This window comes from Saccopteryx bilineata, chromosome 2 (genome assembly GCF_036850765.1).
Source record: "Saccopteryx bilineata isolate mSacBil1 chromosome 2, mSacBil1_pri_phased_curated, whole genome shotgun sequence".
NCBI classification, from domain to species: Eukaryota; Metazoa; Chordata; class Mammalia; order Chiroptera; family Emballonuridae; genus Saccopteryx; species Saccopteryx bilineata.
The window spans coordinates 140,692,092-140,717,939 of NC_089491.1; the positions used below are offsets into that span (position 1 = coordinate 140,692,092).

At 39.5% G+C, this 25,848-nt stretch overlaps 1 protein-coding gene and 3 pseudogenes across 1 annotated transcript in view; 3 read left to right on the forward strand and 1 right to left on the reverse strand.

Moving 5' to 3' along the window:
* Positions 1-25,848, forward strand: part of FGD4 (FYVE, RhoGEF and PH domain containing 4) — a 283,378-nt gene that overhangs the window by 71,606 nt on the left and 185,924 nt on the right. The gene's annotated exons all lie outside the window — the stretch shown is intronic.
* Positions 15,461-17,831, forward strand: LOC136323731 (dnaJ homolog subfamily C member 2-like; annotated as a pseudogene).
* LOC136323732 (large ribosomal subunit protein eL31-like) lies at positions 18,138-20,903 on the forward strand (annotated as a pseudogene).
* LOC136322989 (leucine-rich repeat-containing protein 34-like) lies at positions 23,389-24,841 on the reverse strand (annotated as a pseudogene).

Below are 25,848 nucleotides of genomic sequence, written 5' to 3' on the forward strand. Positions count from 1 at the left end.
AGAAGCATTACTTCATGTGGGCACAGTAGCTGAATGTGTCAGGTAAGGGCCCAATGTCAAAACTGTCAAACGAAGAGGATCACACCTTGTATTTGCTTCTTGGGTTCAGAATGTAGCTGCATCAAGACTGTTTTGTCGGTGTTCTATAGAGTGATCCCGTAAGGGAAAAATTAAGTGAAGTTCTGCACTTCCTGGGTCTTTCACGAAGCCAATAAGTAGTCAACTCAATAAGCGGAAATATTCTTTAACTTGTGATTTTTCCTTTCTGTTCTCAGTTTCTAGTCAAGTTTTGCTAAGCACTTTATTTGCATGTGATCCAGGGAAGCAAGCTGTGTAAATAAACTCTGGATTAGACATAGTTCTGAATGTATTTGGCCTCATCCAACTGTAATTCCTTTTTTTTTTTTTTACAGCAAGAGAGAGAGAGGGAAGGAGGGAAGGAGGGAGGGAGGAAGGGAAGGACAGACAGCGAAGGAGGGAGATGAGAAGCGTCAACTCATAGTTGCGGCACTTTAGTTGTTCATTGATTGCTTCTCATATGTGCCTTGACTGAGGAGCTCCAGCTGTGCCAATGACCCCTTGCTCAAGCCAGCAAACCTTAGGTCAAGATAAATGAGCCAGCGACCTTAGGTTAAGATAAATGAGTTATTTGTCTCAAGCCAGTGATCATGATCCCACACTCAAAAGCTGATGAGTCCGTGCTCAAGCTGGCAAACTCAGGGTTTGAACTTGTGTCCTCAGCATTCCAGGTTGATGCTCTATCCACTGCACCACTGCCTGGTCAGGCCAGCTGTAATTCTTGATTCTACAGAAGATTATAAAAACAGGACAAGAGTGAGTAGGGCATTTACATTATATAACCATTGAAAGGCTGATTAGATAATAAGAATGGATAAAGTTTTTTTTTTTTTTTTTTTTTTTTTTTTTGCATTTTTCTGAAGCTGGAAACAGGGAGAGACAGACAGACAGACTCCCGCATGCGCCCGACCGGGATCCACCCGGCACGCCCACCATGGGGCGACGCTCTGCCCACCAGGGGGCGATGCTCTGCCCATCCTGGGCGTCGCCATGTTGCGACCAGAGCCACTCCAGCGCCTGAGGCAGAGGCCACAGAGCCATCCCCAGCGCCCGGGCCATCTTTGCTCCAGTGGAGCCTTGGCTGCAGGAGGGGAAGAGAGAGACAGAGAGGAAGGCGCCGCGGAGGGGTGGAGAAGTAAATGGGCGCTTCTCCTATGTACCCTGGCCGGAATCGAACCCGGGTCCTCCGCACACTAGGCCGACGCTCTACGGCTGAGCCAACCGGCCAGGGCCTGGATAAAGTTTTTGAGAGCTGCCTATGTTCCATGCAGTGTTCAAAGTGTTTTTACACATCTCATGAAATCTCAAAATCCCAGTGAAGACAGATACTATTATTATTCAATTTTTTTTTGTATTTTTCCATAGTAAGAAGCGGGGGGGGGGGGGGGATACGACAGACTCCCGCATGCGCCCGACCGGGATTCACCTGGCATGCCCACCAGGGGGCGATGCTCGGCCCATCTGGAGTGTTGATCTGCTGCAACTGGAGCCATTCTAGCGCCTGAGGTGGAGGCCATGGAGCCATCCTCAGCGCCTGGGCCAACTTTGCTCCAATGGAGCCTTGGCTACGGGAGGGGAAGAGAGAGATAGAGAGAAAGAAGAAGAGGAAGGGTGGAGAAGCAGATGGGCACTTCTCCTGTGTGCCCTGGCCGGGAATCGAACCCAGGACTTGTGCACGCCAGGTCAACGCTCTACCACTGAGCCAACCAGCAAGGGCCTATTCAAATTTTTACAGATGAAAAAAGCCACTAATAGTTTAACTATTGAGGGTCATAGTTTGATAAGTGGTGGAACAAGTATAATCTGCCTTGAGATCCTGTGCTTTTAATAACTTATACTGCTTTCCTGTGAAGTCGACATGAAACTAAGAGTTCATAGAAAATGGGTCCTAATTGTTGATTTTTCATTCATTTACAGTCTGAACTTGTACAAGTCACTTCATCTCTTTTTGCCTCTGTTCCTCATCTCTAAATAATGAATAACAGTCATTCTGCCTACAACTTCAGTTTGTGATAGGGCTTCCCGCTAGAGAGGTGTAGCGGCCACACACAGGGCAGGAAACATTGTGGAAATGAGAGGCAAAGGGAAGTAAGAAAACATGATTGAAAATAGTAGAAAGTATATTCCTAAAATGTTTATATGTAAAAAATACTTCAAAACATTGGTTTGGTGCCTGACTTGTGGTGGCACAGTGGATAAAAGCATCAACCTGGAACACTGAGGTTGCTGGTTCAAAACCCTCAGCTTGCCTGGTCAAGGCACATACAGGAAGCAACTACTGTGAGTTGATGCTTCCTGCTTCTCCCCCTTTCTCTCCCTTCCCCCCCTCTCTCTTTCTCTCCCTCCCTCCCTCCTCTCTCTTCTAAAAATCAATCAATAAATAAAAATTTAATTTGAAAGAAAACACATTGGTTTAGTGAGAGAAAAGTAAGTACACAAGGGGTCCTAAGGTTATGACAGTCTTGACATACAAAGTTTCAAGTTTACGATACTCACTCCCTTAAAAAAAAGGAGACATAAGTTAGCGTTGCACTTACGGACTATGTGGGTGAGCTAGTTTGGTTGTGGGCGTGGAAGAATATGTGGTAACACGGCATATGAGTGAAGGAGTTGGCGTCCCCCAGTACGCTTACCTACTCCATTTTGGACTGTTAAAAGCACAAGTAGGTGTTCTGTTTGTGTTAGGCTACAGTGTAAGACCTCCTTAAAGGAGTAAGCCTTTACCACCCCACAAGGGCCATGTGTTGAACCCACCCTAACCTCAGAATGCCAGCATTTTTAGTTAAATATATTAAGTAGAAATTTTATAACCCCTTTGGATCAAATTAATGGAAAAGAGAACACTTTAAAAATTGTGAAGCAGTTTATAAATGCAAGGAATTGAGGGAAGTGGGAAGTGAAGAGGGTGGGGTAGAGTTTAGTATAATTCGGTGGATTGCCACCTGTCATGAGGATTATAGTTTGGCAAGAGAACAATAAACCCCTTTTTTGTGACTGGACTGCACATTACCGTACACAGTGCAGTGGAGACCTTAGAACTTTCTCTTAGACCTACAAGAAAGCCCATCTCTATTCTGTGGGAGAGTGGTTTGGTGTGGGACCTTTGGGACTCAGGTTCTGCTATGTAGCCATTGAGTTCTCACATAGTCTCATTGCTGCTGGTTCTTCATAGGACTCCTTGTCCTGTGCAACCCAAGCGTTGAAGAATTGGATAGATGAAAAACATAATTTGTTTACACAGCAGCTATCTATTTTTTTTTTAATTTTTTTTTTGCAACAGAGAGAGAGGGACAGATATGCACAGACAGACAGGAAGGAAGAGAGATGAGAAGCATCAGGTCTTCATTGTGGCTCCTTAGTTGTTCATTGATTGCTTTCTCATATGTGCCTTGATGAGGGAGTGGAGCTACAGCAGGACAAGTGACCCCTTGTTCAAACCAGCAACCTTGTGCTCAAGCCAGCGACCTTGGGTTTCAAACAAGCAACCTTTGGGCTCAAATCAGCGACCCTGGAATCATGTCTATGATCCCAAACTCAAGCCAGTGAACCTACACTCAAGCTTGTGACTCAGCACTCAAGCCGGATGAGCCAGCACTCAAGATGGCAACCTCCCAGTTTCGGACCTGGGTCCTCTGCGTTCCAGTCTGACGCCCTATCCACTGCACCACCTCCTGGTTGCAGCAACTGTCTTTTGAGCTATATGTCATATTGGGACAATCTAATAAAGTAGAGGGGGTGATTATGTTGTTGTTTATACTTTCAGATAGAGTGACCCCAATTTTAACTCTTCTAGTCAGTGTTGGACAGTATTTTTGCACAAAATTGCATAATAAATATTTGGCTTAAAATATTTTATTTCTGTATTCATTTCTTTTATCTCTCTTCTGATTTTTCCACAGCTCACATTGGCATACCTACTATGTGAGGAATGTTGTATTATTTTTTATTTTTTTAAGTTTTTTAAAATTGAATTTAAAGAGAGAAGGAAGAGAGAAGGTCATCAATTTATTGTTTCACTTATTATGTATTCATTGGTTGATTCTTGTATGTACCCTGACATGGGATTGAACCTGCAACCCTGGCATATCAAGATGGTGCTTGAACCAACTGAGCTACCTGGCCAGGGCTTATTGTAGTATTTTTGATCAGTTTCTGTATGTTCCCAGCCAAGGACTGAACCAGCCACCTCTGCATTGCAAGACAATGTTCCAGCCAAGCGAGCCATTCAGCCAGGATTATTGTAGTATTTTTTAGGTGAAATTTAGCAAATAGAATTTAGATCTACTCCTAATGAATTTTTAATGACATTAATCTAAATATCATAGTGATGCCTGACCAGGCAGTGGCGCAGTGGATAGAGCGTCAGACTGGGATGAGGAAGACCCAGGTTCGAGACCCCGAGGTCGCCAACTTGAGCCTGGGCTCATCTGGTTTGAGCAAAAATTCACCAGCTTGGACCCAAGGTCGCTGGCTCAAGCAAGGGGTTACTCGGTCTGCTAAAGGCCCTCGGTCAAGGCACATATGAGAAAGCAATCAATGAACAACTAAGGTGTCACAATGCACAACGAAAAACTAATGATTGATGCTTCTCATCTCTCCGTTCCTGTCTCTCTCTCCCTGTCTATCCCTCACTCTGACTCTCTCTCTGTCTCTGTAAAAAAAAAAAAAAAGTAAATAAATAAAATAATTTAAAAATAATTTAAATATCACAGTGGAAATAAAGTGCTTAATACTACTACATATTAAGTACTATATAGAATACTTTTTTAATAACTTGAATCTTTCATTGTGTTTAGAATGTAAAACTTTATTTACAGAAATGATGGTGTTTTTATTTTCCAGTGAACTCTTACAACAAAATGCTCAATTAAAAATAGCTGCCTGATACAGGAAACAGCTCAGATAGCAGCTTCTGATTCTGTTCTAAAAACAGACTTGAGCTGCTTGTGTGCTAAAGTGGAGTGAACATTGAAAACTGTGTCAACAAATTCAGGTAAAAGTATGCTATATTTTAAGAAGGGCTTTGTGCATCCTTACATTAGTGTTTTTTTCTGATTATAAGAGTCATATGTACTTACTACTTTAAAAAAATATTACAATCATGTATTATGTAGAAAGCAAAATTCTTACCCAAATAGTGCTGTTGGTTTAATCTGGTGGTTTCTACCAGATTTTTTCTATGCATAACAAATAGTATATAATTATTTTAAAAATGTAATTGTATGTTTTTTTTCAACTCATATTTTCATTTATATATTAGGAATTTTCCATATTAAATCTTTTTAAGTGCTCTTCCTTTCATATCTCTTTTAAGGCAGCATAATATTTTACTCCATAGCTGTATTATAATTTGTTTAAACCAGTTCCCTATTAAGAGACGTGTGATTTGATGCTCTTACATTTAAATTTTTTCCTTGAAAGTCATTTTAGGGCAGATACACTTATAATTTAACAAATGTAACATGTTGATATTGTAATATAGAGAGTTCACTATATGTCTGGAACTTTTTAAAGCACTATTCTGTGAATATTGGAAGAATAATTTTACCATCTTATGAGGGACTTACTATCATTGCCCCTGTTCTTGAGATGCAGAGAGCCTCCAAGCTCCCTGCATGCTGTCATGGTCATCCATAGATGGACTAAAAGACATGGTGACAGGATCAGACATGTGAGGACCCAGAGCAACTAAGCAGAAGGACAGCAGCTTCGTCAGCATAAGAGAAGGCAGAGCTTACACATTTTTATTAGAGTTACTGATGTCAAAAATCTTTGCTGGTTGCCATAACAACAGACTTTGGAAGACCTGCTATGTTAATCTTTGTGACTGTGCCTTGAGGATTCCCTGCTTATTAATACAGATTGCCCCTGTATGTCCCCTGCGACTTTCAAATTCCTGTTGTAAATTTGCCTGATAGCAGGGCCTTTCCTTAGATTTGTCTGGGCCCCTGGTGTGCCTTGCTGAACACCAGGACGTGTCAGCCTGTGCTGATCTCCCATCCTTGGCCAGTCTCCCTGATGGCTGGTGTAGCTGTTCATTGCCTTCTTCTTTTTTTTTTTTTTAATTTTTTTTAATGTATTTATTCATTTTAGAGAGGAGAAGGAGAGACAGAGAGAGAGAAGGGGGGGAGGAGCTGGAAGCATCAACTCCCATATGTGCCTTGACCAGGCAAGCCCAGGGTTTCGAACCGGCGACCTCAGCATTTCCAGGTTGACACTTTATCCACTGCGCCACCACAGGTCAGGCTGTTCATTGCCTTCTACTGAAAATGAAAACTCTTAATTTATCTTTTTTAATTTTTTTTTTTTTTAGCACGAGCGAGAAAGCATTTGAGAGACAGACAGGGACCGACAGACAGGAAAGGAGAGAGATGAGAAGCATCAACTCATAGTTGCGGCACTTTAATTGTTCACTGATTGCTTTCTCATATGTACCTTGACCAGAGGCTTCAGTTGAGCCAGTGGCCCCTTGCTCAAGCCAGCGACCATGGGGTCAAGTCTATGATCCAGCGCTTAAGCTGGTGAGCCCGCACTCAAGCTGGTGACCTGGAGGTTTCCAACCTGGTTTGTCAGTAGCCCAGGTCAATGCTCTGTTCACTGCGCCACTGCCTGGTCAGGCCATTATTTTTTATTTTAAGATTTGTCTCCAAGACAGACTGTAAGAAAAGTCTCCTGAGATTTAAAGTGTATATTTCATTTGCTTAGATGATTGTTGAATTGATCCTACGTATAATGCATTAAATTTTTGGCGAAAAAGGGTTTATTCCACATTACATCTCTTCATACGTAACCAGCTTATCATGACTAGAGAGAATTTAAGTTAAAATATACCAAAAGAGACCTGTATTTTGGTTATTTATTGCAGTTTAATAAACCTTTCCCAAATTTAGTAGCTTAAAAGAGCAATTTATAACCTCAGAGTTCAGGGGGTTGACCAGGCAGTTCTGTTTCATGTGGTTGGATAGGAGGCTTAGATAGGAGCTTGGCAGGGATCCAGTGGCTGTTTGGGTTGCCTTTTGATGTCTGGGTTCCAAAAGGGAAGAAGTGGATGCTGCCCAACCAATTTAGGGCTAAGCCTGGAATTGGCAATGCATCACTATTGCCATATTTATTTATTCTTTTATTAATTTTAATGGAGTGACATTGGTCAATCAGGGTACATAGGTTCAGAGAAAACATCTCCAGGTTATTTTGTTATTTGATTATGTTGCATACCCATCACCCAAAGTCATATAGTCTTCCGTCACCTTCTATCTGGTTTTCTCATGCCCCTCCTTTCTCCCCACCCCATCCCTTCCCCTCCCCACCCCTGGTAACCACCACACTCTCCCTCCTCACCCCGGTAACCACCACACTCCCTCCTCACCCAGGTAACCACCACACTCCCTCCTCACCCCGGTAACCACCTCACTCCCTCCTCACCCAGGTAACCACCACACTCCCTCCTCACCCCGGTAACCACCACACTCCCTCCTTACCCCGGTAACCACCACACTCTTGTCCTTGTCCCTGGACACTATTGCCATATTTAAATTTAAATTTAATCTCACTCCATTACTACATCAGCCTGAGTGCAGGATTTTTTTTTTTTAATTTTTATTTTATTTATTCATTTTAGAGAGGAGAGAGAGGGGGAGAGAGAGACAGAGACAGGGGGGAGGAGCTGGAAGCATCAACTCCCATATGTGCCTTGACCAGGCAAGCCCAGGGTTTCGAACCGGCGACCTTAGCATTTCCAGGTCGACACTTTATCCACTTCACCACCACAGGTCAGGCTGAGTGCAGGATCTTATATCTAAATCAGGTCAAGATGCTGATGAGGCTCTTTCAGTACAGCTAATCTCAAACTGAATACATGTGAACTAAAGGGAAAAATTATTTGCTCCCCTCTCCCTAACACTCAATAGTAAGGCAGGGACAGGAAAATTGCAACAGACATTCCCATTCAAAATGGTATTAGAGACTGTGGAGCAATCCAAATCCTGATGGATTGCTTGTGGGAATGTAAAGAGAAAGGAAAACCTATCCGTACAAAACTTGTTCATGAATGTTGATAGAGACATTGTAATAGCCAAAAGGTGGAAACAATTCAAATACCCATCAACTGAGGAATGGATAAATGAAAATTTAAGATATCCATACAATGGAATGAAGTACAAAAATGTAGTACAATATGCTAAGTGAAAGAAGCCAGCCACAAAACGTCACATCTTATATGATTCCACTTATAGGAAATGCCCAGAATAGTCAAATGTATAGAGACAGAAAGTAGATTAGTGATTTCTTAGGACTGGTGGGGATAAATGAATGGGGGTTGGGGTGGATGAAAACTAAAGGATACAGATTTCTTTCTGAGGTGATAAACAATGTTCTTAAATTAATGGGTAGTATATATCTGTGACTGTGTTAAAAATCTTTGAATTGCAAACTTGGAATGAATTGTATGGTATATGAATTTTTTTAAAAGTCAGAAGGGGCCCTGGCTGATAGCTCAGTTGGTTAAAGCGTCATTCTGAAGTGCAAGGGTTGCAGGTTTGATCCCTGTCAGGACACATGCAGGAACAGATTGATGTTTCTGTCTGTCTATCTGTTTCTTTCTCCTCTCCCCCTTCCTCTCTCTCTCTCAAATCAATAAGTTGTTTAAAAAAGGCAGATAGGGAAGGTAGGCAGCACATAGCAGTCCCTGCTCCATAGCAGTTCTGAAATCCAGCTTGCCTTATGTCAGTGGTTCCTTATTTAGGGACCAGTTTATAGCTTGGGTGGTTCTACATGGCTATTGTCTCCACCTCCTAGGGTCTTGGCTGTGTTTTCTGAATCTTTTTACTTTTCCACAAGAACTAGTTCATATTTGCAGCCTCCTTCTGTCCAAATAGGACCCTGATTTTTTTTTTTTTACCTGTTTCTGTCCTTTTAGTCCAGGCTGATAATGCTTCTAATGATACATTTCTCAAAGTCTTTGTCGGGTTTTCCATGTATCTCTTTGGGGTTCACACATTAGATAAAAACCATGGTCACAAATCTCTTTGAGATGGGGTTCTCTCTACCTTGAACTGCCTTTATGTCAGAATGTTGTGTGAAAATGCCTTTAAGAGTCTTAGAAGCTCTTGTGTCTGCTAGAGATGGTCCTTATGATGCTCCCTTAAAATTTTTTAAAGACTTTTGGTTTACTTCTGTGATTCACAAAGTATGGTGTCTGCCAGCAGCATTAGCATCACCTGGGAATTTATTACGAAGGTCAGACTCCATTTTAGATCTGCTGAATCAAACCATGAGGACCCAGCCCAGTAATTTGGGTTTTAGCAATTCCTCACCTCACCCCCACCCCAAACCTAGCTGCATTGCACACACACAAAATTTTAGAACCACAGATCTAAATGGAAAAGGTCTATAAGGAACCGCCTAAGATCTTTATGAGGCTCAACAAAAGGTTGTACAACCCCCTCCTTGAGGCCACATTTTCCTGGCAGCACAGGATTTGATCTTTGCCCTGAGCTGTTTCTTACTTTGTGCATCTTTTGCTAACATGCTGAAATGAGGAATAGTTTTATTTTTGAACCCATCAAGTCTGACTCCTTTGTGTTTATTTCCTCTAAATTCTGCTTGGAAAGGAACCAAACAATTTCTTTTTTAGTCCATCTCACTACTGTTCTCTTTTATCACAGGCAGCTAAAATAAGCCAGTTGGTTATTTCAACATTCTTCTTGGAATTCTCCTTAGTCAGACCCATGAGTTCGGTGGGTAACCTTTCTACCTTCCACATTACTGCATGCAGTGGGTTTGCTGATGATTCTGCCAGTATGTAACGTAAGTTCCCTTTCTTCAGCCACCAACACCGTATCTTTACTTCTTCAAATCTTTATTAACAGTCTCCTCAAGATTCTTCCACCATCTTCTATTTACCACCTGGACCAAAACCAGTACAAATTTTATGTTTTTGTGACTGTAAAGCCCCACTTCTGGTAACAAATTTTGTTTCAGTTACCTACTGCTGCATAACAAATCACTCCCAAATTTAGTGGCTTGAGGAAACATTTATCTTCTTGCTCACAATTTTGGGATTCGCCAGGGTTTGGTGAGGATGATTCACCTCTGGTCTGAGACAGCTTGATTAGGTTAGGGCTGTGGAATTCATTTCCAAGATAACTCACTTGTACAGCTGGCAGGTTTGTTTTGACTGTAAGGTGGGATTTTAGCTGAAGTCATCAGCTGGGGTCTTGATTCTCCTTGTGGGCCCTTCTCATGCATGCAGCTGCTTACACCTTCTCTGAGTGTAATGCCTAGATTTAAAGTGGAGGAAGCAAAAGGTTCCAGGCCCCTTACAGATTTAGCCCAGAACTGGTGCAATGTCATTTCTTCCTTTTGCTGTTGGACAGTCATAGGCCCAGCCCAGATCCAAGGAGTTGGAGAAATAGACCTGCCTCTTAATGGGAGTAGTGACAAAGAAGTTGTGGCTGTTGTTAACCCTCTCTAATTTAAGTTTTGGTTGTTGTTTTTTTTTTTTAAATAATAATGAAAAAGTACTCTTGGCTAAAGTTAGGAATTGGTGAAAAGTAATTTGTTCATCACTTGGAGAAAGGTTCACGCTCTGGAAAGAGCTTTAAAAGAAAACATTTATATATGCAGAGCCTCTCAATATCTGTGGAAATTTTAAATGTTTTATTTCATTGCTAAACAGAAGTCATTTTTCTTTCTTTGGTAGAATTAAAATTTAAAATTTCTAATCAACTGAATAATAATACTCTTTGTCACTTTTGGTTGTGTCAAAATTTGTATGTGTTGGGGACATTTGAATGCATTTATGTGTCTGATTTGGTCTTAGCCCTGGCCTGTGAATTTTTAGTAAAGGTTGCCTTATACTGTATATTATCGAATGTGGAGAAGTAGTCTCCTTCCACAGACTGCCCCCTATTAAAATTCGAACCGAATGCTGTTTGTGTTGTGGACAATGGAAGGCAAACTCTGGGTGCGTTGTAGAAATGGTTGTGGTAAAGGCAGAGGGTGATGAAGGGATGAAGGAATCCCAGGGTTTTCTGTTATTTGAAGCTTGGGCAGCTGTTTCTAGATTGGCAAGAGAGGACAAAACAGATGGCAACAGGAGCTGCTTCTACTTTTGGTTATTTACCTAAATATTCTAGTAGGTTAGCTCACTCAGCCTAATAAGCAGCTTCCTGATTTTGTTAAGCACTTATATTAGTAAATTTTTCCCTATCCAACTTGATGCTTTACTTTAAAAAATCAAATTAATGCTCTATTACAACAGTGTTTCAATGGAGTTTAAATATAACTTGTAGCTTTAAGATTCATAGAATCTGATAGATATGAAATCGTTGACCTTTAACTTTAGTTCCTGTTTTTAGCTTTTGGGTTGGGTTATACATTATCGTGAGACACTGGTAAGTTGTTCAATATTGAGGTAATTTGAATATTTATCAATCATTTGATTGTAAAAATGTTTTGGGGGCAACACTAGTTTTTCTTACTTGCTTTTAGTTTAGTCTCTCATATCTGAGTGGTTGTCAAGTGAGACTAATAATGCATTTTCTCTCTCTCCTTGGTTCTGTTTATGTTTTTTTGTTCTTTATTCTACTCATACTTTACCAAGTGTGGTGGTAAGACATAATTTAGGAGTGAGATGATGAGTACTGTGGATGAGGTGACAATGACACAAGCATCTGATTCTGTTTGAGAAATCCCTCTAGCTTCTTGATTTTCTCCATCTACTGTCCAACTTCCCTAGCATGATATCATTACCAAAGTTTAGAAAATGATGTCCACACACTTGGTTTTCAGAAATTATCTTTTTTTGTCTCTCCACAAATTATAATTCCATTTGTTTTAGGATATCCTAGATATGTTATCATCAGTTTACCAAGCAGTTATTATGTGTGAAACAGTAAAGCATTCTGGGTGACACAGAGGGGAACAGAAAATGGTCACTGTTATTTGCTCCTCAGTCACCAGTCTCCATACTCTTCGTTCTCAGTTAGACTTGAAAGCAGACCATGGTTTCCTGAAGGCTTGGATTATTCACGTGAGGAACGTTGGTGGGAGGGCAGTGTGAGTTATTTCGGTCCTCTCAAGCCTCTACAGTTACTACATGCATTGATCGTTAATAGGACCTTCTCGTTTCAGAAGTTGTACAACCTATTACAGTCTCATTATTTTGAGTTCCGATTGTTAAGAATATATGCTTGGATATAGTTTTAAATTCTCATTTATTTCCTCTGGGTAGGTATATACCTTCCTGATTACCTTCCAGGTATTTTCACAGAATTCTCATTTCTGGGATAAATAATTTTAATCTTTTTGATTTTTTCATAGCTCACTTTCCCTGAAAGCTTTAGCAAATTGTCCAAATAGTTAATACATTTACTATTCAATAGAATTATTTTTCCACTTGACCTTCCTTCTGTAGATGGCTAAGCAGCAAAATTTATGAAACATTATTTTCTACCATTTACTCTTTAAAAATACCATTTACAAAATATATAATGTAGAACTTGAAAGGGACCTTTGAAGTTATATATGATACATATAATTTAGCCTGACCAGGTGGTGACACAGTGGATAGAGCATTGGACTGGGACACAGAGGACCCAGGTTCAAAACCCTGAGGTCGTGGGCTTGAGCACAGGCTCATCCGGCTTGAGCTCAGGCTCACCAGCTTGAGCGCAAGGTCACCGGCTTGAGCCCAAACTTCACTGGCTTTAAGCCCAATGTCGCTGGCTTGAGGAAGGGGTCACTCACTCTGCTGTATCACCCTACCCCCCAGTCAAGGCACATATGAAAAAGCAAACAATGAATAGCTAAGGTGCTACAATAAGGAATTGATGCTTCTCATCTCTTTCTCTTCCTGTTTGTCTGTCCCTATCTGCCTCTCTTTGTCTCTGTCAAAAAAAGAAAACAAAAAAGAAAAGAAATTATATAATTTAGAGCCCTTATCTTGCACTATTATTGCACATATAATGCACAGACTTGAGACATTGAATAACTATAATAATCTAAAAAAGAGAGGAAAACAGTGATGCATGGAAGATACTTATTCTATCCTCCTTTATACCTCTGGTCTGCTCTGTTTACTGTTTTAGTTACAAAATTCCTGTGGTGCCTTTAATTTCTTTGTAAATTATATAAAGCCTGTTTTTTCAGAAAAATCTGCTTATTTGCCCCAAATGGACATATTTTGGTTTATTTTATTATTGATTTTTAAATTCATTTAATGAAGATAATTTTGACTTTCAAAACTTGTTTGGACTATCACTTTTTATTCTGGTAGTATTTATAAGGTATTTTTACTTTATTTACTTGGGTTGCTTTAAAAAATTTTTTTAATTTTATTTATTCATTTTTAGAGAGGAGAGAGAGACAGAGAGGGAGAGAGAGGAGAGAGAGACAGAGAGAGAGAAGGGGGAAGGAGCTGGAAGCATCAACTCCCATATGTGCCTTGACCAGGCAAGCCCAGGGTTTTGAACCGGTAACCTCAGCATTTCCAGGTCGATGCTTTATCCACTGCGCCACCAGAGGCCAGGCCTACTTGGGTTGCTTTTAAAAAGTACATCTATGAAAACTACAAAGTACTGATGAAAGTAATCAAAATCTAAATAAATGGAGAGATATACTGTGTTTATGGATGGGAAGATTCTCAATATAGTAAAAATAAAAGTTCTCCTAAGTTGATACATACTTTTAACACAATTTCTATCAAAATTCTAGCAAGATTTTTGTAGGTATAGATAAGATTATTCTAGAATTTACATGAAAAGACAAAGTAACTAGAATAGCTAAAACAGTTTTGAAGAAGGAAGAATAATGTGGGAAGAGTCATGTTGCCCAGTGTTAAGACATTATGTAGCTACTATAACAAGACTATGGTATTGCCAGAGGGAGATACAAATAGGGAAATGCAACGGAATGGAGAGCCCGCAAGTAATTCCACACAAGTGCAGTCACCTGGTCTTTAACTTTGTAAAAGTAATGCAGTTTATCTTTCAACAAATGGTGCTAGAGCAGTTAAATATCTATAGACAAAAAAAAAAAGGGAGCCTCAACCTAAAACTTAGACTGTATACATAAATTAACTCGAAATAAGTCTTCAATTTAAATGTAAACCATAAATCTGGAAAACTTTCAAAAAAGTAAAGAAAATCTTGAGGGCCTAGGACTTGGCAGAAAGTTCTTAGCCAGGACACCAAAAGCATAAACCATAAAAGAAAAAAATGGATAAATGGGATTTCGTCAAAATTTCAACTTTTGCTTTGTAAAAGCGTGTTAAAAAGGTGAACTGGAACAAATATTTGGAAACCTTATATTTGACTATGTATTCTATCTATCTATCTATCTCTTAAAACTCAGTACTTAAAAACTCAAATAATCTAATTAGAAAATGGGCAAACAATATGAAGACACATTTCACCAATACAGATGACGAACGAAAGTAAGCTCATGGGGATACCTATCACACAATCATACGCTTCTGGACCTGCAGCCCAGAGAAATGAAATCCGCACTAAAACCTGTGTGAGAGTGGTGATAGCAGTTTTATTTGTAAAACACCAGAAACTGTGAAAACCTAATGTCCTTTAACATGATGGCCAAACTAACCATGGTATATCCACACTATGGAGTTCCACAGAGCCATAAAAAAGAACCACGTCACTGATGCATACAGGAACTTTAATGGATCTTCAGGGCATTATGCCAAGTACAAAAAGACAATCTCAAAAAGCCACATACTTATATAGATAGCATTCTGGAGAGGACAACATGGTAGAGCTAGAGAATAGATTAGTGGCTGCCAGAGGCTAGGAACGATGGGGAGAAGGGTGCTGGGTCTGACTGTAAACGGGGACACAGGGAGTTCTTTGTGGTGATGGAATTGTTGAGTATCCTGATGTGGTGGTGGTTTCGCAAATCTATACAAGTGAAAAAATGGCATACACCTTAACACACATTGTACCTGTGTCAATTTCCCGTTTTTGATATTGCACTATAACAAAATGAAGGGAAACTGACCTTTCTGTACCATTCTTGTAACTTCCTATGAGTCTGTTTTAAAATAAAAAAAGTTTTAAAATGAAAGACATACCCAGACTTTAATCCTGTACTGTCTGTCCACTAGCCACAGGTCATTTTTAAATTTAATTAAAATAAAATTGATTTCAGTTTCTTGGTCACACAAGACATGTTTCAAGTGCTTGTGTGGCTACCTTATGAGATATACATAGTATAAATGGAGAATATCTCCATCACTACAGAAGGGTCAGCTGACAGCACTGCTAGAGCTGCAGTAGTGGGTGCTAAGCGCCCTTTGCCTGGATTCAAACCGCTCTCCACCTGGATGTGCACTGCTGTGCCCATGGGGCTGGCCCCGCCCGTCCTTGTCATGCTGCTCCTGCCCAGTGCTGTGGACGCTCTGGGCACTTTCATCACCCACGTGCTGACCTCTGATTTATTCCATGCAATGCATTGAAGTCTTTTGACTCTTTTAATCACAGCCTCAGCACTGTGTGAAGTTGAACCTGTGGGAAGATGGTTTGAAGCTTTTGTTAAGTGGAGAAACAGAAATTCTTTTGCCTCTTCAGGAACTGCATGATGAGAAAGAGTTATCAGAGGTGAAGAATTGCAGTTAGAAGAATTTCCCATGCTAAAGACACTAGATCCCAAGACTAGAAAAACCAAGACCATAATGCAGTACTTAGACTTGTCCCTGTAAGAAACAAAGCTACACTGAGACAGATCAACGTAATTTTGATAACTCAGTTTTTTCTAAGTGTGAAGCAAAGGTGTTTTCCCCAGTGTTTGAAAAGGAATTCCAGATGATCAAATTTTAAAAATGTCTCAGATTTGATGATATGAATTCCTCATTTAAAGGTGTAGATACATTTTACTCTTCCTAATATAATTTTGATTCTTGAAAAAAATTTTGTCGTTCAGATGAGGGAAAGAAAAATAATGTCATGATGAAAGGAGATGAATTGAAAAGCAGAACAGAGGAACAAGGGCACAAAGAAAAAAAGAAGAAACAAACAGAATAAGAACATTAGTTGAGCCTGACCAGGTGGTGGTGCAGTGTATAGAGCATCAGCCTGGGACACTGAGGACCCATGTTCAAAACCCTGGGGTCACTGGCTTGAACGTGGCTCATCCGGCTTGAGTGCAGGTTCACCAGCTTGAGCATGGGGTCGCCAGCTTGAACGTGGGATCATAGACATGACCTAAGGTCTCTGGTTTGAGCCCAAAGTCACTGGCTTAAGCAAGGTGTCATTGGCTCGGCTGAAGCTCCTGGTCAAGGCACATATGAGAAAGCAATCAATGAACAACTAAGGAGCTATAACAAAGAATCGATGCTTCTCATCTCTCTCCCTTCCTGTCTGTCCCTCCATCTTTCTCTCTCCTCCACAATAAATAAAAAAATATTAAAAAGAAATAAAGAACATTAGTTGATAACACATACACCTGATATTCAAGAATAAAAATATTTGAGGAAATAGAAAAGGCCAAGAGAGAAGCAGAAAAGAAAGGAAAAGCAGAAGCAAAATCGAAGCAGCAAGAAGCTAAAACACCAAAAAACAAAGACAAGCTGAATTAGAAGCTGCCCCATTAGCTATCAAGAAAGTTAGATAACAAGTATTATTGGCAAAGAAGGGAAAGTATATCCAGGGGAAAAAAATTATTAAAAAGGAAAGGCAGAAACCTCAAAACTCTTTCAAGAGCTGGAATTAATTTTCTGATAATGAGTCAGAGTGGGTTAAAATGTGGAATAACTTTGTGATCACCTTTAACTAGTAAGTTTACAGTGTTTGAATTAAACATAGAAGAAAGAAATGAGCAAATTAGAAAAGAGGAAGAGAAAGCTGAGGCTCGTAGGTGATAAGCATCTCAGAAATGAACTGGTGGAGATGGAAATGGCATTAAAAATTGGTCAGAATATGATCTGCAATGATTGATTAAAGCTGCCAACCTCTTCTCTGCTGCAACAAATTCAAGACAGGAAGTTCTTGTTAATTATCCCTTTGAGCAGTACGAACGTTCATGTACGTCCTCGTGCCTCCTGACCATTCAGAGTACGAGCGTACTTGTGTAAGGCAACATTACAAAAAGGCAAATGAATGTTTTTCTTATTTCCATAGATTGGTTATCAAACAAACATGATTTTAAGTTAATAAAACTGGAACTGGAACTAATTTCATTTTTTGAAAAAAACCTCACTCCTGGGGGTCAGCAAGCATGAAAAAACTCACTACTCAAAGGGTTAAATAAACATATATTCTTCTTCTGGAGCCAAGAGAATCCCCAAAGATGTTATCAGCAAAGCAAAGAGTCTTCAAATATTTGACCCTCCTCGAGAAATAGACATAGACAAATGGTTCTGATACATTTTTAAGAGAACGCGCAGTGATGCCTCAGGCAGACGACCGTGCAGCGCCTTCAGAACGATTTGAAGGTCTACGCGCACATTTCACGTCTTGGTCAACAGGAGAGCAGAGCTTTTGGAACAAGCCTTAAAAATGTACCAGTAAATACATCTGAAAGATGAGGGGGAAAAATCACAGAAAGCCACCTATACTGGCAGGATAAAGAAGGACTGCCTGAAATGACAAAGGACTTGTCAGATGGTAAAAGCAAAGGTAGCTGCTCAAGAGCAAGAACTGGACGCACATAGAGCCAAGAAACGACTTTGGCTGTCTTTGTTGTGTGTGCCTGTTTGCAGTATAACTGGAAATACTGTAAAAGCCGGGCTAGTACTGCTGTAGACAAATCCCTCTCCAGGGCCAGAAGCCACGTGCGCAGGTACCTACACACTTCTTAGTGAGCTGCCTTCCATTTATAAATCAAAAGATGATAGTTTGTACCAATAAGATTTACATAGAAGACGTGGACTTGATAAGACAATTAAAAAAAAAGGATCTTAATTTTTGAGGCTCTATTCCATATTTTAATTAGAAAAGAAGATGAAACATTTGTTTTATGTTTGAAATAGGCATAGAGTTTTTTTCTTATCTGCCAAGGCCATTGCAGTTTCTTCCCATAATGGCAATATAGACCATACCCTACAGGAAATGGGTGAAACAGACCAGATGAAGAGGTATGGGAAAGAGCAGCAGGAACAGTATTTTAAATATCCTGTACTTGTTATTTTCTGTTTCTTAGTGACTGACCAGCTTACCAGTGGCAGCTCACCATTGCAGAGGAAGCGTGGTTTAGCAACCAGACTTGAAACCAGAAATCTATTTCTGGCTTAAAGTGACCTTGAGGAAGTGACAAATTTACTGTCCTCGTTCTCATAACCAATAAGCAAATAAAGATGAAAACGACTATTGCTCTGGTGAACTCTTAAGTTATTCTAAAACGATTCTACTGTTTTAGTTTAGATGTAAAACTATTTGCTTTACAAGTAGGTTAAATACAAAGGTTTTAAGGAATTTAGTTATGAAAAGTCATCCGATGTAGAAAGAGGAAGTTTACCAGTTTTAGGTTTTGTATTTGGGGGTTAAAAACAAGAAAACTCGGATATAGGGTAAATGTTTTTCTTATTCCTTCCCAGGTTAGTAATTTTGAGAAAATTTTGGGAGAATAAGCAGACATTTTCCATTTTAGAGATCTGGTTTTGAAGTTAAACAGTCCAGGGTTTGAATTGCAATTTTGCCATTTACTCTCTGGAGAAGTTATTTAATTTTAGTTCGCAGGTTCACCATCTATTTACGTGAAGCTAATAACACCATTTTGTTAGGGTTGTTATGAGAAGGGCATGTAGTAAGTTTACAGCTGTAATTATAGATAATATTAATTTTATTGAGATAATGGAATAAATGGTGGTGGAGTTAGGAGCAGATAAATAGCTTTATTTACTCTCTTTATATGAAAATTTATTTTTAGCCACACATAAAATTGTTTTGAGGGACTACTAAATTTTAGCTTTGTAACAAATTGATTGATATCATGGCTCCTAAAGCCATTCTCAGATTTAACTAAACACACGTGTATCACTGGATTGATCAAAATCATTTGGTTTAAAGTAAAAAGGTCTAAATCTGTTTTTATAAAATCTAGCAAACCAAAATATAAGCAGCAAGCTAAAAAATAAAAAAGAACACATTTAGCCCTGGCCGGTTGGCTCAGCGGTAGAGCGTCGGCCTGGCGTGCGGGGGACCCGGGTTCGATTCCCGGCCAGGGCACATAGGAGAAGCACCCATTTGCTTCTCCAGCCCCCACCCCCTCCTTCCTCTCTGTCTCTCTCTTCCCCTCCCGCAGCCAAGGCTCCATTGGAGCAAAGATGACCCGGGCGCTGGGGATGGCTCCTTGGCCTCTGTCCCAGGCGCTAGAGTGGCTCTGGTCGGGGCAGAGCATCGCCCCCTGGTGGGCAGAGCATCGCCCCTGGTGGGCGTGCCGGGTGGATCCCGGTCGGGCGCATGCGGGAGTCTGTCTGACTGTCACTCCCCATTTCCAGCTTCAGAAAAATACAAAAAAAAAACAAAAACAAACAAACAAAAAAAAACACATTTATAAGAGAAATTTTATTTTAGTGTAATTTTTACAGCATGTTTCTAAAGGTATATTCCCATACTATCTTGAATGAACAGTGAAAAGCTTTAGTTACTTATAAAGATATATAAAAATCTACAATGTACAGTATCAAATTACTGGAAAGTATTCCACATGAATTTTTTTTGCCCACTAAACTGCTAAAACACTGATAAAAAGAGGTCGAGAACCATGGCCAACACACTCAGTGGGATCCTGCCAGCCCTGGTACTCCGCAGCAGAGTGGGGCACTTGTAGTTTTAGCCAATGGTTTGCTGGCATGTGGTCAGTTTGAAATTTCCTGCTGTCCTCTGTGCTAGAAAGGGGGAAGCAAAAATGCTGACATCTCATCTGACTTCATCACTCACGTCTGAGCACATACATCAACGCTTCCTGTGCGAAACCTAGTCTACTACAGAGGACACCCACAGCCCTCAGCTGACCTGGGTAGGGTCTGGGGCAGAGCGGCTCCCACAAAGAAGGGTGGTGAGAAGAAGGGCCGTTCTGCCATTAACAAGGTAATGACCAAAGAGTACACCATCGACATTCACAAGTGCATCCATAAAGTGAGTTTCAAGAAATGTGCCTCTTGCACACTCAGAGAGATCTGGAAATTTGCCATAAAGGCGATGGGAACTCCAAATACACAGATTGACAGCAGGCTCAACAAAGCCGTCTGGGCCAAAGGAATAAGGAATGTCTATGTCTGGCTGCAGTTATCCAGAAAATGTAATGAAGCCGAAGATTCACCAGATAAGCTCTATACCAGGGGTCCCCAAACTTTTTACACAGGGGGCCAGTTCACTGTCCCTCAGACCATTGGAGGGCTGGACTATAAAATAAACTATGAACAAATCCCTATGCCCACTGCACATGTCTTATTTTAAAGTAAAAAAACAAAATGGGAACAAATACAATTTTAAAATAAAGAACAAGTAAATTTAAATCAACAAACTGACCAGTATTTCAATGGGAACTATGGGCCTGCTTTTGGACGTCTTCCATTGTGCAGCCACATAATCCTTTGCGCAGTACCTCGTTCTCGTTCAGTTACTCTCAGAACACTGACCACCAATGAAAGAGGTGCACCTTCCGGAAGTGCAGTGGGGCCGGATAAATGGCTCCAGGGGGCTGCATGCAGCCCGCGGGCCGTAGTTTGGGAACCCCTGCTCTATACACTGGTCACCTACCTATCTGTCACCATACACTGGTCACCTACCTGTCTGTCACTATACACTGGTTACCTACCTATCCGTCACTACTTTCAAAAATCTACATAAACAGTTCATGTGGATGAGAACTAACTGCTGATTGTTGAAGAAAGTTTAAAAACTGCAAAAAAAAATTATGCCATGAAAATTCCACTGAAAAATTCTGTCAGAAGATCTGAAATGTATATAGCTTGTCTCATTAATATCTACATAGCTATATCTATCTTACCTTAACGCTCTTGACCTCAGTTTTCTTACCCATTCAGTGGGAGAATTTCTAAGCTTCTAAGACTTTGTGATTGAAGTATGTGTTTACCAAAGTAGTTTCTTTTCATGCTTGCACTTGTTGGTTTATAAGCTGTATCAAAATTTTATTTAATTTTATTTATCAAAATTTCCTTAAGTGCTTTAAGGTAATATCCTATTTTCAGTTTGTTATTCTTTCAGAAACTCAGTAATTGGATGAAGTGATATCTCTAAATTGAACTGAGTCCAGGTATTACAGTTTAATTTTGACTTCAACATCTATATGTTACACAAAAGGGAATTAGAATTAGAGCTCTTAAGTAAACATTCGGTCATGATGATAAACCTTTAGGTCTTTTGAGAAATCTATAATATATGATGCATTAACTAAAATATTGACTTTAACCAGTAATTTTCTCTTAGTAACATGGCAAGGATGAGAAATTTGCTCATTGGTGCTTTGCCTCCTTTGAAACTCGATATGTTTTTATGAAGAAGTTACTTGGGATGGCTGGGTAACCTGGGAAGGAAACAGAGGCCCATTTGCTCTGGGGGAGATGAAGAGCTTAAAAACAGTTTCATTTTTCATGATTTCTTATGACTAGTCACCATGAAAAAAAAAATCCTAACATCCTTTAACACTGAGTTTTGAAGGATAGTTTGTCATACATCTGAAGACTGTGACTACCATGAAGTCACATCAGTTGGCCCCATGCTTCCCATTCATTCTACCACAATATTCCAGCGCTTCCTCACTACATTTTGAAATACCTTCATGGGATTTTGAAATGCATTGCTTCCGTAGTTCTTTGAGGCTCCATCACTGCTAGAAATAAAGTTATGAAACCTAGCTGTGCACTTCCCATTAGTTAGTTCTTTACTGTGTCTAACAGAAGTTGTGTGCGTTTCTGATACCTAAAGGCAGAATGCCTATGGATTTTACTCAAAAATCGTATATACAGATAATTCTTCCACAAGCAGGAAATAATGATTAATCAGAAGAGGAAAAGGCATTGCTGGATGCTGTTTGAAAGAAATCCTTTATGGGGGGCTGTGAGTATTGTTATTTTTGAAATTTCCATTTCTGGAATCTCTCAAGGGAAAAACATTTGAAACTTTTGAATGTACCAAGTACATGGTGTTTGCCTTTTTGTTTGCTACTGTATGATAAACAATTTGTTTCATTATTAACAAATTATTAGGGCTCTTGTTTAGAATGGTTTTATATTGTGATTCTAGCACAAAACTACTTTTTCTTAGTTTCATGGTTAATGTACGATCACTTGAGGTAACGGCATTTGTCTGAGGATTCATTGCACAGCATTGTTCCCTGACAGTAGAGAAAGTGAGCTATGCTCTAAGTGCAGTCATCACTGTTGACCTTTCTTATGTGAGACTTTTTATTATAACTTCTCTTGTCCTATTTCTAATTTCTATTTATCTTTTTTTTTTCTGTTTCTTATATGAGCTATACTTCAGCCAATTTCTTAGAACTTACTTGTGCACTTAATATTCTCTTGATCACCAATTATTGGGGAATAAAATGCCTTCTATTTCTGAAACATTAGAAAGGTACATTGGTAATCCTCAAGGAAGGATTTCTTGAATTTACATATGATTTTTTAGAATATGTAATCTAAGTCTAGTTGACTTGACTAGATCCTTTTATCTAGTCTTGTGTCTTTAATGTTCTTCTGGTCTTGTATACTTAAATGAAAAACCATTTTAGGTGAATGTCTTTGTTCAGAAAAACATGTTTAAACAAATTTTTGTTGAATAGTAAGGAGAAAGAAATTAAACATCCAGATATGGCTACTGGCAACATTTTGATGTGTTTTTCTTCTCTTTATATTTGTTGTTCTGCAAAGTTGTGGTTATATTGTACATAGATTTTCTTTTAAATCATACTTTCCTTCCCCACATAACGTTATTTCATGTTACTAAGAATTTAATAGATGTATGATATTGTTACAAAGTAATACTTTATTTTTGTTAACTTGGCCTCTATTAGATATTTTAAATTTTTCTCTTTTTTTAATTGAATTTATTAGGATGGCACTAGTTAACATAATTATACAGGTTTCAGAAGCCAATTCCACAACACATCTCTGTACACTGGTTTTGAGTTAAAAAAGAACACTACCACTTTTTTTTAATGGACAGCAGTACAAAGTTCAATGTAGTCATATCTTTTATGCATTTGACAAAAGTAACGTACTAATTTATTAAAGGAATTTAATAGGCAATAAAATATTCATATCAGTGAACATAAGACAAATGTGTGAAAATTATTGTACAGCTTTTATCATAGCTGTTGACTTACTGTTTTTTTTTAAAGGCCATTGGAGACTTATGCAAGATATACATGTTCGTCTACCACAGATAGCTCCACATCTGTATGGTCTGGCTTTAGATGGCCCATTTGGATGAAGTCTGAATATGCTGCACATGTAGCCTCATCAAATTTGTTTTCCTAAGTGCAGACATTAGAGAGCGTGGAATTTGTTTTCGTTGATTGAGAAAGTGAAAGTCCTTCTCCCTCTATGTTGTTGCTGACTACTGACGATCCTTTATGACTCCTGTTGTGTGAAGCAAGAGTTTCACTAAGATTCTTGCTCCTGTATTTTCTATTCTGTTAAAAGAAAGCTCTGTTACTTCCAGAGTAGTATTACTCTTCAGTACAGCAGCCAGTAACACCATTCTGTCACAATTTATTTATTGCAGCTGACATCAAGGTAGTGAAGACTTTTGTTCAAATACTGCATATCACCGAACAGTTTTAGACCACAGTTTCTTTTTTTATTTTTTTTTAAATTTTTTATTTTTCTGAAGTGAGAAGCAGGGAGGCAGAGAGACAGACTACTGCATGTGCCCAACCGGGATCCACCTGGAGAACCCACTAGGGGGCAATGCTTTGTCCATCCGGGGCCATTGTTGCAACCAGAGCCATTCTAATGCCTGAGGCGGAGGCCATGGAGCCATCCTCAGCACCCTGGCCAACTTTGCTCTAATAGAGCCTTGGCTGCCAGAGAGGACGAGAGAGATAGAGAGAAAGGAGAGGGAGAAGCAGACGGGTGCTTCTCCTGTGTGCCCTGACCGGGAATCAAACATGGGACTTCCACACGCCAGGCCGATGCTCTACCACTGAGCCAACCAGCCAGGGCTAGACCACAGTTTATTATATCATGCTTACTCACGTGCAGTTCAACACAACAGTGGTTTTCTTTTAACATGTGACCTACATCAGCTTTGGACTCTTCCTGTTCACTGTATAGTATAGGTTGGTTTAAGTTATTTCTACTATTTGTTTTAAATAAGGACTGTAAGCAAATGCTATCACACTTTGCATTACCAGATCACAGTCACCCAGATCTAACTTCTCTAAGGATGAATAAATCAATTTGTAGCATTGCAGCAAAAAAATTTCCACTTTTATTTTTAATCTTGTTCCCAGTCATTCTTTAGGTATTCTTATGTAGTGGTTTAACAATCAGTTCTCTACCTTTGGGCCCAATATCATTAAACATAAGGTTTAAGTAAATGAGATTGTATTGTTTCTAAAGCAGTTTTGCAGCATAGTATGCACCAGCATCACTTATGAGGTGATATCTAACACCCAAATCATTAATATACAGGGTCCTTCCACTGTCATTGAGTGATTGTTACCAGCCATGTTTAATGTGCTTCCTTCCAATCCCTTTTCAATCTCTTCACTCCTTGGAGTATATGCAATATAAAGGATTAATTTTCTGGGACTTTCCCATTCATATATTATTATAATGTTCCTGGAGACTGCTAGTAGGTTCTGGAGCTTCACTGCTGATGGCCTGGATCCAAGCCGCAGTAGGATTCGGGCCTGGAGTGAGGGCCAGAGTTGGGACAGGGACATGGCTTTGGTGTCCCCTTCTGGGCTGCACCACATGCTCCTCTGACCCTATGGGCAGCTTGTCATGATGCGTCACCATTTAAAAAGTGGTTTTTTATTGATTTTAGAGAGAGAGGAAGTAAGACAGAGGGAGGGAGACAGATAGAGAAACATTGATTTGTTGTTCAACTTATTTTATGCATTCATTGGTTGATTCTTGTGTGTGCCCTGACAGGAAATTGAACCTGCAACTTTGCGTATTGGGAGGACACTCTAATCAACTGAGCTACTCTATTTTGCAAGGTGCCTTAGGTGCAAAAAATCCCATTGTAGTTTATTTTGATTTAAGAGGTTAAAGTCCTGACCTTCAAAGTTAAAGACAAACATTGAATTAGGACTTTAAACAACCCTGTTGAGTTCCACATTTCAATTTATGGATGTCATCTTTTTTTTAACTTTTACTTTTATGCAGCAGACAGCTTATGTACTAGCTTTTTAAAATGTGAATTTCATTGCTTTTTTCATAGAGACAAATATGTGGGATCTATAGATAAACTTTTATAAATAGGCATCTTTGAGGAAAATTGCAAGAGGACTTCCTTAACCAAAGCAGGTTCTTCTATGCGAAAAGCCTCATGTGAATGAAAAACTAGATGCATGCATACAACATTAAGTCCAATATGGGATATGAAAATATTAGTACCTGAAAAAAATTTACAAAGCTTCAGCTAAAGTTTTCCTCTGTTTCATTAGGTTATAAATGGCCTGAGATTCTCCCAATAATTCAGTCATAGAAGAAAGAAAAAGCTTGTTGTTCCTTATTCCCATTGTATGGAGCACCTGTGTTACATACAGACTTGCACCAGGATGGAGTACTGACCTTTCTTGTGGAATGAATGGAACTGAGTTTAGAGTACTTTGAGTTAC